This window comes from Muscardinus avellanarius, assembly GCF_963383645.1.
Source record: "Muscardinus avellanarius genome assembly, chromosome: 19".
NCBI lineage: Eukaryota > Metazoa > Chordata > Mammalia > Rodentia > Gliridae > Muscardinus > Muscardinus avellanarius.
In genome coordinates this window covers 9,660,566-9,672,806 of record NC_137805.1, presented here as the reverse complement: position 1 = coordinate 9,672,806, position 12,241 = coordinate 9,660,566, and the positions used below count along the sequence as shown (strand labels likewise).

At 38.4% G+C, this 12,241-nt stretch overlaps 1 protein-coding gene across 2 annotated transcripts in view; it reads left to right on the top strand.

Moving 5' to 3' along the window:
- Window positions 1–12,241, top strand: part of PLCB1 (phospholipase C beta 1) — a gene marked incomplete at both ends in the record, with an annotated part of 756,028 nt that overhangs the window by 418,003 nt on the left and 325,784 nt on the right. The gene's annotated exons all lie outside the window — the stretch shown is intronic.

The window sequence follows — 12,241 nt, the reverse complement described above, 5'->3', positions numbered from 1 at the left end:
GCTTTTTTTTTTTTTAAGTGATGTGGCAATGTGATTTTAAATGGTGTCAATCTTAATATGAGTAATACCTGAAATAAAGTAGTTGCTAAAGCATTCCAAATCTCAAATTACTACCTTTGGTAACATTTCGGGTGATGTGCTATTTTTATTAACTAGGATAAATTCTAAATCGGGAAAAAAACATAATCAAGGCCTGGCTTTTGGAGTAAACAGTCTCCCATCTTTTATGAAATTCATGTGGTTGACTAAACATGGCCATTAACATCATTACCCCCCTACCACTTGCAAGAGACTGTACCTTCTTGGTGGTTTATAGAGTATAAGCCTACGAAACTTAAGATTTAGTAGACAGATAGCCAAAATATCAGTATACATAATATTTCGAATCACAGGTTAGAAAGTTAACCAGTTTGTAAATAATTTTTTCAGTTGGAATAGCCCTTGTGAGAATTGTCAAGTAAGGATAGCATTCAAACAATAAAATAAAACATTTTCTTAAGAATTAGAAGCGGCCGGGCGTGGTGGCCCACGCTTGTGATCCCCGCACTCGGGAGGCAGAGACAGGAGGATCGCGCAGGTTCGAAGCCAGCCATGCTGGCTTAGGAGACCCTGTTTCCAAAAATAAAATAGGTCTGGAGTGTAGCCCGGAGATAGACGGGCTTCCAGGAACCCCAGTACCACCAAAAAAAAAAAAAAAAAAAAAAAAAAAAAAAAAAAAAAAAAAAGAGAGAGAGAGAGAGAAGCAAGGAATTTATTTTTTAAAATGGTATGGGAAGTCGTGCAGCTTTGGTTTTTATTGGGAAAAATCAAATAAGTAAAAAGGTCTCATTTGAAAAATACTTTAATCCCTGGAGCATAGTAATAATGACCCTATCATCTCCTTAGTCCCACCTCTCTGTTGGTATATTTCACTTCCAAACTCAAAAGGAAGCCCTTTTCTCTTCCTGATAATCTGTAACGCAGAGATGAAGACCAAAGCTCTAGCTGCCTTGTGGACCAGGAAGCAGCTTTACAGTTGGAAGATACTGATTGCTAAGAAATTTAAGAAATAATTTAAGAAATTTCACTGTAAGAAATTGACAAGAAGCTTGGGTCTCTAGTGATAAAAACCAGCACTTAAACCCTGGGTTCTTACTCTGGTCTCCTTTTCTGTGAAGGAAAAAATCAGTCCTTATGTATTAAAAAAATTGATAGTTTAAAAGTTTAAACTCCTTTTGTATTTGTTATCCATTACATAATCAAAGTATAATGTAGATATCTTTAAATTCCTGCATTTTAAATTTAGTTTTAAGCAAACTTTTGGTAATTTCCCCTAAGATACCTGACTGTTTTACATTGGACCAGAGTCAGCTTGTGAGCTGTACTCATCTGAGATAGAGCTGTGCCTTGTCAATAGACAGGTACAATCCTTATGTATCAAGAATGTTCATTTAGTGTATGAAGTGACTGGATGGACTGGACAAAGGAAGCGTCCCAAAGTACGTTGGGTTTTCAGCTTGTGAACCAAGTGCACACCTCATCAAAAGGCTGTTTCAAAATAATTAAGAAAAGTAGGGCTGGGGGTGTTGCTCGGAGGTAGCGTGCCCCTAGTCATAAAATAAAAAGCTGTTTCTTATAAACATGACAACAGATACTCTAACACCCTCAAAGTCAAACAGAGCTGGGAAATGATGTGTGACTTATCCTTGGGAATGTGAAAGACAGCATTTCCTAAGAAGCACAAGAATATGAGTGAGAGGATGGAGATCATTCTTTCAGTCTCACCAAATAAATACAATATATCTGTTGGACATCTTTCATAAACAGATTTTCCATGGAATATACTTCCGTTTTGTCTTGCTTGGTCGGTAACTATAGCACTGAATTTAATTAGAGACATTATTGAATTTCCTTGAAATGTTCACGATATTATAACATTCATAGACAATTGGCTATATACATAATCACTTATATACAGGTGAGGGAGATTTTTTGGTCCTTAATTATCTAGTTTGAACTATCTAGAGATTATGTCATTAAAACCTGCATTCATGAAATATAGCATCAACGTGAGCATTTTTGCCCTGTGATCCTTTCTGTGATCCCACCAGCACAACAGTATGTTGAGACAATTTTGCTAGTGTCATTGGTGCTTATAGGTTCACTGGACTTGTATGTAATAGTTGGTTAATTAATTGCAAGGCAAGGAAAACATCACAGATTTGTAAGTATGCCCCCAAACCTATAATTAGATATCCTGATTAGACCACATCAAGTTTTACTTCATGGGGGCATTCTTGGCCTTTTGAACTCTTGTGTGACATTGACTGGCCATTGGTCCCATAAACACTAGAAAGGAGCAACACTTTCAGCCTGCTTGAAACAAAAATACTAGAAAACTTCTCATTTCCATCTTGAAACTTTACTTATGAAACTACAACACCGAGTCATGGACATGTAAGAACATACAATCAGTGTTATGTTCCCATTGGAAATGAAAATTGTTATCACTTAAGGAAAGAATTAGCAAGTGCTAGGAGGTTCTAGGATAGCTTCTTGATTTGTGTGTTCCTGACCTCGTGCTCAAAAAATGATGGGCCAAGTCTGGAAGCAAAAACTAGAAGTTTGGAAAGTTACTGTAGTAAAAGTAAAAAGGGAAGAGATACAAAATGATATAGGTCACACTGACACAGGTCTGTGGCAATACAATTCAATTTTCTCCTCTGTCTTAAACCCTTTTAACTCAATTACATTAACAGTTTGTGGCCTAAACTTGCCAGACAGCCAAGGCTCCACTTCATTTCTTCCTTGTAGACAGCTTGACATATGAGGACACAATGTTCATAAATTCAGAATTTTACAATAACATCAAGATCATGATAGAAGCACTCTATAAATTGTGATGGGAAAGTCTTCCTTCCAAATTGCAAGTATTTTGAGTAACATCATGTGCCCATAAAACAAAATTCACTAGCATATATCAGAAACTACTTTGGGGTACTTCAAAGTAGTCTAGCAATAGCCATTATTGGTAGGTGTCATGTGCCTATTCTGCTTAAAATGAACCAGTGTCAAAATGTATATTTAAAGTTCTTAAAATTTTTAAAGACAGTATTTAGAAGTTGTGACTTAGCAACCAAAGCTGTGGCTTTGAAGTAAATTTATACTTTAAAGGGAATTTATGAGCAGTTAAGTTTTCTGATTTCATATCTAATTGGAAATCTAAAAAAAAAGTCAGAGATTTGAAAATGCAATGTCTTGAAAAGGCATGCATATCCAGCTATGATATTGTTTAAGCTGCAACATTTATTTTAAATATAATTTCTTATTTTGTTAATTTTAAAATGCCAGATCAGGTTCTAAAGTATGAATTGGAAATAGTCTCCAAAGCCATATGTGTTTTAAGGCCTGGTCATCAGACTGTGGTGGAGAGGTGACAGAGCTTTAAGAGGTGGGGCCTAGAGGAAGGAAGTTAGGTCTTTGGAGTATGCCTGTGAGGGGGCTATTGACACCCCAGGTTCTTTTCTCTCTTTCTGTCCCCAATGCCATGAGATAAGCAGCCTCCTCTACCACACTCTCTCCCCTCTGTGATGGACAGACCCAAAGGCAACAGAAACCTCTAAAACCATGAGCCCAAACAAACCTTTTCTCCTTATCAGTTGATTCAGGTTCTTGTTACAGCAGCTAAAAACTGACTAACACTCAGTTGTACTTGGTAAACAAGATGTCCCTGCAATCTATGAAGCACCATTTGAACTCCAAGTGAACTGCAAACACCCAAGCCAAATATATGCTGGATAGAATACATTGTGGTTGCTGGAAAGCTTTTAAAATAAGAAAAGTTCCCATTACTCCTCATGTTTGACTTCTGAGAATTTTTCTAGCCAAGGTTCTATTTGAACTGAAGTAAAAAATCAGTTACTGTGTGGGCTTTTCTTCACGGATGATTTTAATGAAAAGGCCTAGTTATTGCAACATATGCTGCCTTCTTTTCAAAAGATTTCCTTAAAGCATAATGATTAAAGCTCAGGGAGAAAGAAATTTGTACTTTCCAAAAGCTTTAAGGTGTACCCCACAGTGGGGGAAATTTTCTGAGACTCGTATATACTGAAGAAATACTCCTTTTAGCTTTAAACTTATAAAATGTCAGTTATTTTTGCTTCTTTCTTGAAAATGTTTTTAAAGACTGGGGTACATTATGCAAAATACTCTTTTTTATTCCCAAAGAAAAGTGAACTGCTTTATTTATTTATTTATTTACTTATTTATTGGTGATACTGGAGATTAAAGTCAAGGACATTCTACCTCTGAGATACCCCCCCTGCCCGGCCCTATTTTATTCTTTATTTTGAAACAGGCTCTCACTAAATTATCGAGGGATGAGAAGGGGGGCTCACAAGTTGCTGTGGCTGACCACAAACCTTCCATCCTCCTGTTTCAGCCTTCCACGTACTGAGATTACAAATGTGTGCCAACATGCCTGGCTGAACTGAACAACTTTATTTAAAAACATTTTTAAACATAAAGTAGAAAAATTCCATAATTTTAACAGGTGTTTTTAAAAGCCTATTACATAGGGCTGGGATGTGGCTCGGTAGTAAAGGGTTTGCCTGGCATGTGCAAAGGCCATGGGTTCTATTATTTGATGAGTGTCTTAAGCTGGATTTCCTAGAGGCAGAGTCTGAGAGAATGGCTGGTGTATGAAGCATTCTCCTGCAGGATGGTTTCAACAAGTACCAGTTTTGGAATAGGGAACAAAAGGAAGGCAGCCAATATAGTGTCAGTTAACAAGCAAGTTATCAATGTGGGCAACTGGATCCTAATCTCACTGGAGCACTCTAAACAAAGATAAAACACAGACCTAGTGTCATCCCACCTGAGGACAAGGGAGCCAAGGATTCCAGGTATCCATCTACCAACTCCTATTCAATTTGTGGGGATGGATGTGTCTGGTTCATAAAGGAAGGGATTTCATTCAACCACTTCCTACCCATCCCACACACGGGACTACTAAACACCAAGAAGAATGCCCTAGGCATAAGGCTTCGATGCTTTACTTTGAAAGCCGTGAGTCAGAGGTCATGGGAATAATGAGAACCCAGGAGAATATTTCTTGGATGCTTACTATACCTGCTACAATGAAAAACTGACTATAAAATTCAACTCAACAGTGAACAAATAGTTTTTCTATATATAAATAATAAAGGAGAAATATACCTCAGAAATTATCTAACCTTCTAACAACTTATGAAATATAATTTAAAATATAGGATGAAACCAGTTATTCCTTATTATCACATTTTCATTAAAAATCATTCTGTGATAAAGTCTAATATAGACAGGGTACTGATGCTAGTAAAATATTTGAGTCAGTTTTTGAAGCCATTTGGCACTTTATTTCAATAAGTAAAGCAGCTTTCACATGTTTTGACCTAATAATTAGATTTCTAAGAAATAAATATAGAGGGAAAGAAAGAAGACATGAAGAGAGGGGCAATACTGGGTGTCCAGCAAACAGGGAAATGCTTAAGTAAATTATAGTATATACCATCACTTTTATTTATATAAGCAAGAAGATTATGGTTGTGCAAATATATATCAGCATGAAAATAAATGCTTAAGCTGTCACAATAAGTAGATAATATGATACAGAAAAATGCACATGCATTCTAGCTATAACTACCTTATTTTATTTTTTAAACAGTGTTAAAAACTCCTGGAAGCAATACTGTCCAAATACAATGATTAAAATTTACTGCCAGCATCAATTACAATGTTTTATTTGAAAATACAGGAAACCCAGCTCCTACCGGTTTAAACAATGAGTTTTACTGGCCTGTGTGGCTGGAAAGCCCAGCAGCAGGGCTGCAGGATTGACCCATCCAGCAGCTCAACCAGCTCATTAAAGGGCCAGTGCTTTTCTCTCTCTCTCTCTCCACTCTTCCTTCTAAAGTCTACTTCACACAATTCACAATAGCCAAATTATGAAACAAACCTAGGTGTCCATCAACAGAAGAATAGATTACAAAATCATGAGATATACACACAATGAACTTCTTCTCAGCAATAAAAAACAAACAAAACAGTGTTATTTGCAGCAAAATGGACAGACCTGTGGAATATACTGTTAAATGAGATTATCTAGTCATGGAAAGTGAAGCGTCATTTTTTTCTCCTCATATGCAGAAGCTAGAGAGTGATTAGGATACCAGAGGGACTTCAGATACTGGAAGAGAAGCCCCAGTGGAGGCAGAGAGGTGGTCTAGGGGAATGGAGGAGGAGAGAGAGGGAGGATCAGTGAAGGAATCACTTTCATTGACATTAAATCCATATGTGAAAATACCAATGTCAATCTCAATACCCTGTGTGGGGAAGGGGGAATGGGGAGGGAGCCGGGGGAAAAGCCCGCCAATGCCGTGTGCATGTATTTCACCCTTTTTGTGAACTACAACACGATATGAGACTATAATGCACCGAAAAAATTTAAAAACTTAGAAAAATTCAAAGTTTGCTTCATGCTAACTTTGATCTCCTCTTAATCATCATTTTGATGGCAGCAGACCTGTAAGTAGAGACCAGCTTGATTTCATAAGGGTCAAAATACCAGCTCTTTCCCTCAAGCATTTAACAAAATCTTGAAGTTCATTCTTATTATCTGGGCTACATGCCATCACGGAACCAAAAACTAGCTGGGGAATAAAATTGGTTGTGAGCCAATAGGAGCCACCCTTCTGCAACAGTGGACGGTCAGTCTATGCTAAACACCCATTAAGAGAGGAGAGATCAGGTTCTAATTAAGCAATGCCAATACACACTCTAGTGTACAAATATATGTATGTGTTTTTGCATGTGGATATATATATATATGCAGATGCCTGCACATCCATCATAATTAAACTTACCATGATAGTTCACGTTCTCGTTTATTCATTCAGTCTACATATTTGCTCAGTACCTACCTTGTTCCAAACACTTCAGACACAATACTAGATGAGACAGATAAGTAATTTATGGAGCTAACATCCCAGTGGAGGAAGTGGAGGATGTGGAGGAATAGCAAATGAATAAATAGCAAAAATAATGTTAAGGAACTAAAGCAAAATGCCAGCTGGGGTGACCAGATGGATTTTGCTTTTTAGAGAAGGAGTCTTTTTTTCTTTTTCATTTTTTTAATATGCTTTCATGGGTACATCATGATTATACACCATAGTGAAGTTCAGGGTGTTATAAACATACGTGCACAAGACACAAGGTGGGTGTGTTTCCGTCCATATCCCAGTCTGCCCCTCCTCATACATTTAAGCGACATTGGTAGCAATGCCTTCACATATGGACGTTTGAACTGTTTCTGTCCAGAAGAGATCCTTGTGAAGGAGAGATTTAAATGGAGATCTATATGAAAAGCAGAGCCACTTGGGGAAAAATCAGGGTGTGGAGCACACCAAGTGAAAGTCCATGGTACAAAAGGACTAAAGGTAAAAGCAATCCCGGGATTTTGAAGAAAGCCCCAGAAGTGTGCCAGGACTTACACTCTATACAGTGTGTGGAAAGACAAGTCCACTGGGAAGAGCTTGGCATACAGAGCTCTGGGAGCCAGGACACAAGTCTGGGCTTCACGCAAAGGGCAGTGAGGCTCACTGTAGACTCATTCAGTAGAGAAGGGGAGGTATCTGTCGATGTCGTTAAGGGATCCCTTTAAGATCTGTTTACAAAATGAATTGTGAAGGGACCAGGGAAAATCCAGGTCAGAGCAGTTGTGCGAGTCCAGGTGGGAGACAGTATGAATGGAGCTCAGGAGCCGCAGCTGGAGAGCTGGCCATGGCCTGGGTTTGCTTTGTGGAGGAGATGCTGTTTTATGTGGTGATGATGAAGAAAATGGTTGGAGCCATGGAAGTCAAAGCATAATGGCTGACTCCCAAAATTTACTTAATCAACTAATGAACCTGTAGGCCATGATTACAATGAAAAAAAAAAAACTAGGAAGGGGGGAAAAGAACAGAAAAACAGGAGAATTAAAAAATTAAAGTTTGAATATCTGTCAGTCATTCATGAAGGGCCAGTTACTATTTCCTAGCATAGTCCAAAAATGAAAATGAGGGTCCTCTTTTTGAAAAGGCAGAGAGAAAAATGCCATTAAAATTACTAAAATGTAGACAGGCATGGTGGTGCATGCTGGTAATTCCAGCATTTAGGAGGCTGAGACAGGATGATCGCAGGTTTATGGCCAGCCTCAACTACTTATTGAGGTCCTTGGCAACTCAGTGAGACCCTATTTCAAAATAAAGAATAAAAAATAGGGCTAGGATGTAGCTCAGAGGTAGAATGCCCCTGGGTTCAATCCCTAGTACAAAAAAAAAAATTACTAAAATATAAAGGTTGATTTTTTTCCCCTTCCTATGGTTTTTCTCTTGACTTGTATGAAATTTTAAAAATCTGCAATTCACTATCATTCTAAGTAAAGAAAAATTGCAATTTTCTATTATCAGCATGAATTTTACCATTAATTTTATATGTCAGAATTTTTAAAGCAAATACAAACTGATGCAGCTCCCATTTCCTAGTGTGCATGCTGTGTACTTTCATCAAGGTAGTAGATATGCTAGAGAAAAGGAATTTGAGAGTTGGAGCTTCAGTCTTTGAGATGTGCGCATTGAAGCACTTGCTGCCTTTGGCTTCCGGATGGGCAGAAAAGGACCAGAAGAAAAAGAATGAAGGGCTGCCCTGGGGCCCTCTCCTTTTCCACGTCAGCATTTTCAGTGTAGGGGTTGAGTAGCATAAAGAAATGACTCAGAAAGGATCAGACTTATTGAATGCCAGTGCCTTCTTTCTGCTTTTAAAGCATTAGAATCATCTAATGGGAAGTGTGGCTCTCAGAGCATCCAAGTGTCCTGCTGACCTCTCAGGCCTCATGGGTCCGTTGCAGTCTCTGCTCCTGAGCACTGCAAATGCTGTCTGAATGGGCAGCAAGGAATGGTGTGCCGGTGTTGTGCACAGATCTCCTCTGCTCCTGTGTATTCTCCATTGACTCAATGGCAAAATGCAAGCTCAGACAAAATACTTACCACTGGGCCAGGCACAGGCTTGAAATCCCAGTACTTGGGAGGCTGAGACAGGAGGATCACAGCTTCAAGACCAGCCTTAGCAACTGTGTAAGGTCCTCTGCAACTTAGCAAGACCTTCTTTCAAAATAAAAAATGAAATAGGGCTGGAGGTGACTCTGTAGATTACCCCTGAGTTCATTCCCCTGTACAAACAAACAAACAAAAATTCAGGACATTGGCTCTAGAACATTAAGCCAAACATGAGTTCTTCGATATGCAGCCCCTGTGTGACTGTACAAGGCTCACAGTCATCAAGCCGACCCTGTATTCATGTGAAAATGTGTAGGAAGTACACATTGGAATCTGGAATTCTAAGGGAAGGGTCACTGCTGGAGACATAGACTGGGGAACTATTTGTATTTATGTATAAAATATTTTTGGCTATATACAGGATAAGAATACCTAAGGGAATTGTACAAATGGATAAAATGTCTCGAAAGGAACTCCAGACAATCCAGTGCCATAAAAGGGGATGGGCAAGTAAAGGTGTATTGAGAAGGAAAGTCCAGTTAAGTGTGTGGGAGAGGGAGGATTGGAGGAGGAAATACTAAAAAAACATCCAAAGGCAATATTTAAAATAGAAGGGCCTGGTTCGCAGACAGCCTCTGCTACTTACTGAGACCCTTTGCAATTCAGGGATACCCTATTTCAAAGTAAAGAATAAACAAAAAAAGGCTAGGGGTGTCTCTTGGAGGAAGAATGCCCCTGGGTTCCATCCCCAGTAATGCAAAGTAAATGAATAAATAAATAAATAAATAAATAATTAAATAAAAAATAAAAGGGTCAAGAATTGTACAATTGGACATGGTGGTACACCCTTGTAATCCCAGCATTTGGGAGGCTGAGACAGGAGGATCACAATTCCCGGCCAGCCTCAGCTACTACTTAGTGAGGCCCTTTGCAACTCAGACCCCTGTTTCAAAATAAAGAATAAAAAATAGGGCTGAGAGTGTAGCTCAGAGGTAGAATACTCCTGGGTTCCATTCCCAGTACTGTAAAAAAAAAAAAAAAAAAAGATAAAGAATAAAAAATAGGGCTGGGGATGTAGATTGGAGGTAGAATACTCCTGCTAGGTTCAATTCCCAGCACCATAAAAATTAAAAATTAAAGAATAATACAACAAAAAAGAGGGTTCTGGTCACTGTCAAAAGATGCCCAGCAGCCAAACATGAGGAGGAGAACAGGCCTATCAGTGTTCAGTTGTGCCATGTGGACCAGGCGAAAGCTGTCTCCCTAAAGAAGTGGGGACAGGTTTCAGGTGAGCATTCAGAAGAGACAGAAGGTGAAAAGAGAGACAGCAATATTGATGGCTGTTTCCAGAACTGTGGTAGGAAAAGGAGCAGAGGAACGGGGACGCATTTGCTGAAAGTTATGGTGAGGGGTATAATATTAGTTGGTATGCAGTAATTCGTGTTAATACTCCGCATTATGCTATTCTCCAAACCTACTCTTAAGTTTCATATATCTCTTCTAAATTTTAGACATTTTAAGTGTTTCTATTTTGTGCACGTTTTAAAACTAGACTTTTATGAGTGTTTCTGTGTACGTATGTATGTGTGTATGTGTATAGATACTTTTTTCTCAAAACTGTTTGCCAATTTACCCTCCCATCAACAGAGACAGGAGTCCCCATTTATTCACATTTTAGTTGGAGCTTGTGAACCTCTAGCCAGATGACCTTTTTGACCTCTCTGCGAAAAGCTTATGCTTTGAATGGTCTCATTTGGGGTTTCACTTTGATCTCTGCTCATCAAAATTTACTCTAGGCTTTCTCTCCGTGGCACAAGAACTTGTTTTCCTCTGTTTGTTGTTTCTCTCTGAGCAGGACTCCAGAGCCACAATGGGCGATTATAGTGATAGTTTCCTCATGGCTCTCAGGTCATGATCAAATGAAAACAAGACCAGGAGCCAAGAATTCCATGCCTTTTTAAGCCTGTTATTTCAGGTAATTGAACATTTACATTTTTGCAGTTGGTGGCTAATGGACATCATTCCATGGGCAAAAGACAAATAAGATAAATGTAGATCTTTTTAGAGTTTCCTCTAAGACTTTGTTTTTTAAAGTCTGATTCATGTTTGAAGCATATAATTAGATCTCAGAAGGTTCCAGAAACCAGTTTACACAACAAAACAGAAAGATTCAGGACCAAAGAATAATGTTTTTTAACATCCTGGGTTTAAGAATATGTATCCTAAGGGCTGGGAACATAACTCAAGGGTACAGCTATGTCTGTGTATGCAAGGCCCTGGATTTGATCTCTGGCAGCACAAAAATCAAAACAAACAAAAAACAATACCACATCTTAAGATCATAGGTTTTAAATTTACTTGGAAAAAAACAGAAGTAAATGTTTACCATTCCTAACCATTTTTAGTGGAAGTTTCCTTAGTTTCCGTTTTCCAGATATTGATTCTGGGTCCAGGACTTAAGTGAAAATAGCTTATTTTGAAGATGTTCCTGGAAATAGCATTATAGATGTGCAGAAGTGAGACAGAGAAGAGATGTATTAGTAAAGGATGTTATCAAGTCTGTTTATAGTATGGATAGCCAGAAACAATCCCACTAGTAACTGGGAGACAAGAATCAATATGTCGGTGTTTCCCTGTCTGAGGTCCAAGGGAGTTGGAGTATTTATCCACCAACATCCTTTAATCATTGCAAGAGGGCTATTTTTTGTTTGTTTTTGTTTTATTTATTTATTTATATATTTACTTATTTATTTTTAATACTGGGGATTGACCCAGAAACATTCTACTTCTGTGTTATTACACCTAGCCTGATATTATTTTTTTATTTGGAAACAGGGTCTCACTAAGTTGCAGAGGGCCTCACTAAGTTGCATGAGCTGGCTTCAAACTTGCTATCCTCCTGTCTCAGCCTCCTTTGTACTAAGATTACAAGTGTGCACTATCATGCCTAGTAAGTCAACTTTTCTATGTTTGAGATGTTGACATGGGTTCTTGTTCTTAGCTAGTTTAGAAAAAACAGCCAGAACTATACTGCTGCAAGCTTGCTTAAGCAAATTTTATTATTACGAAAGTAGAAAGAAGGGACAGAACATAAAGCACTGCATTGGAGGGACGCAGTGGCGTGCCTTGAAATTAAGACACTGAAGTTTCTGAACATAGAACAGTTTTTATAAGGATTCATTATTTCCCAT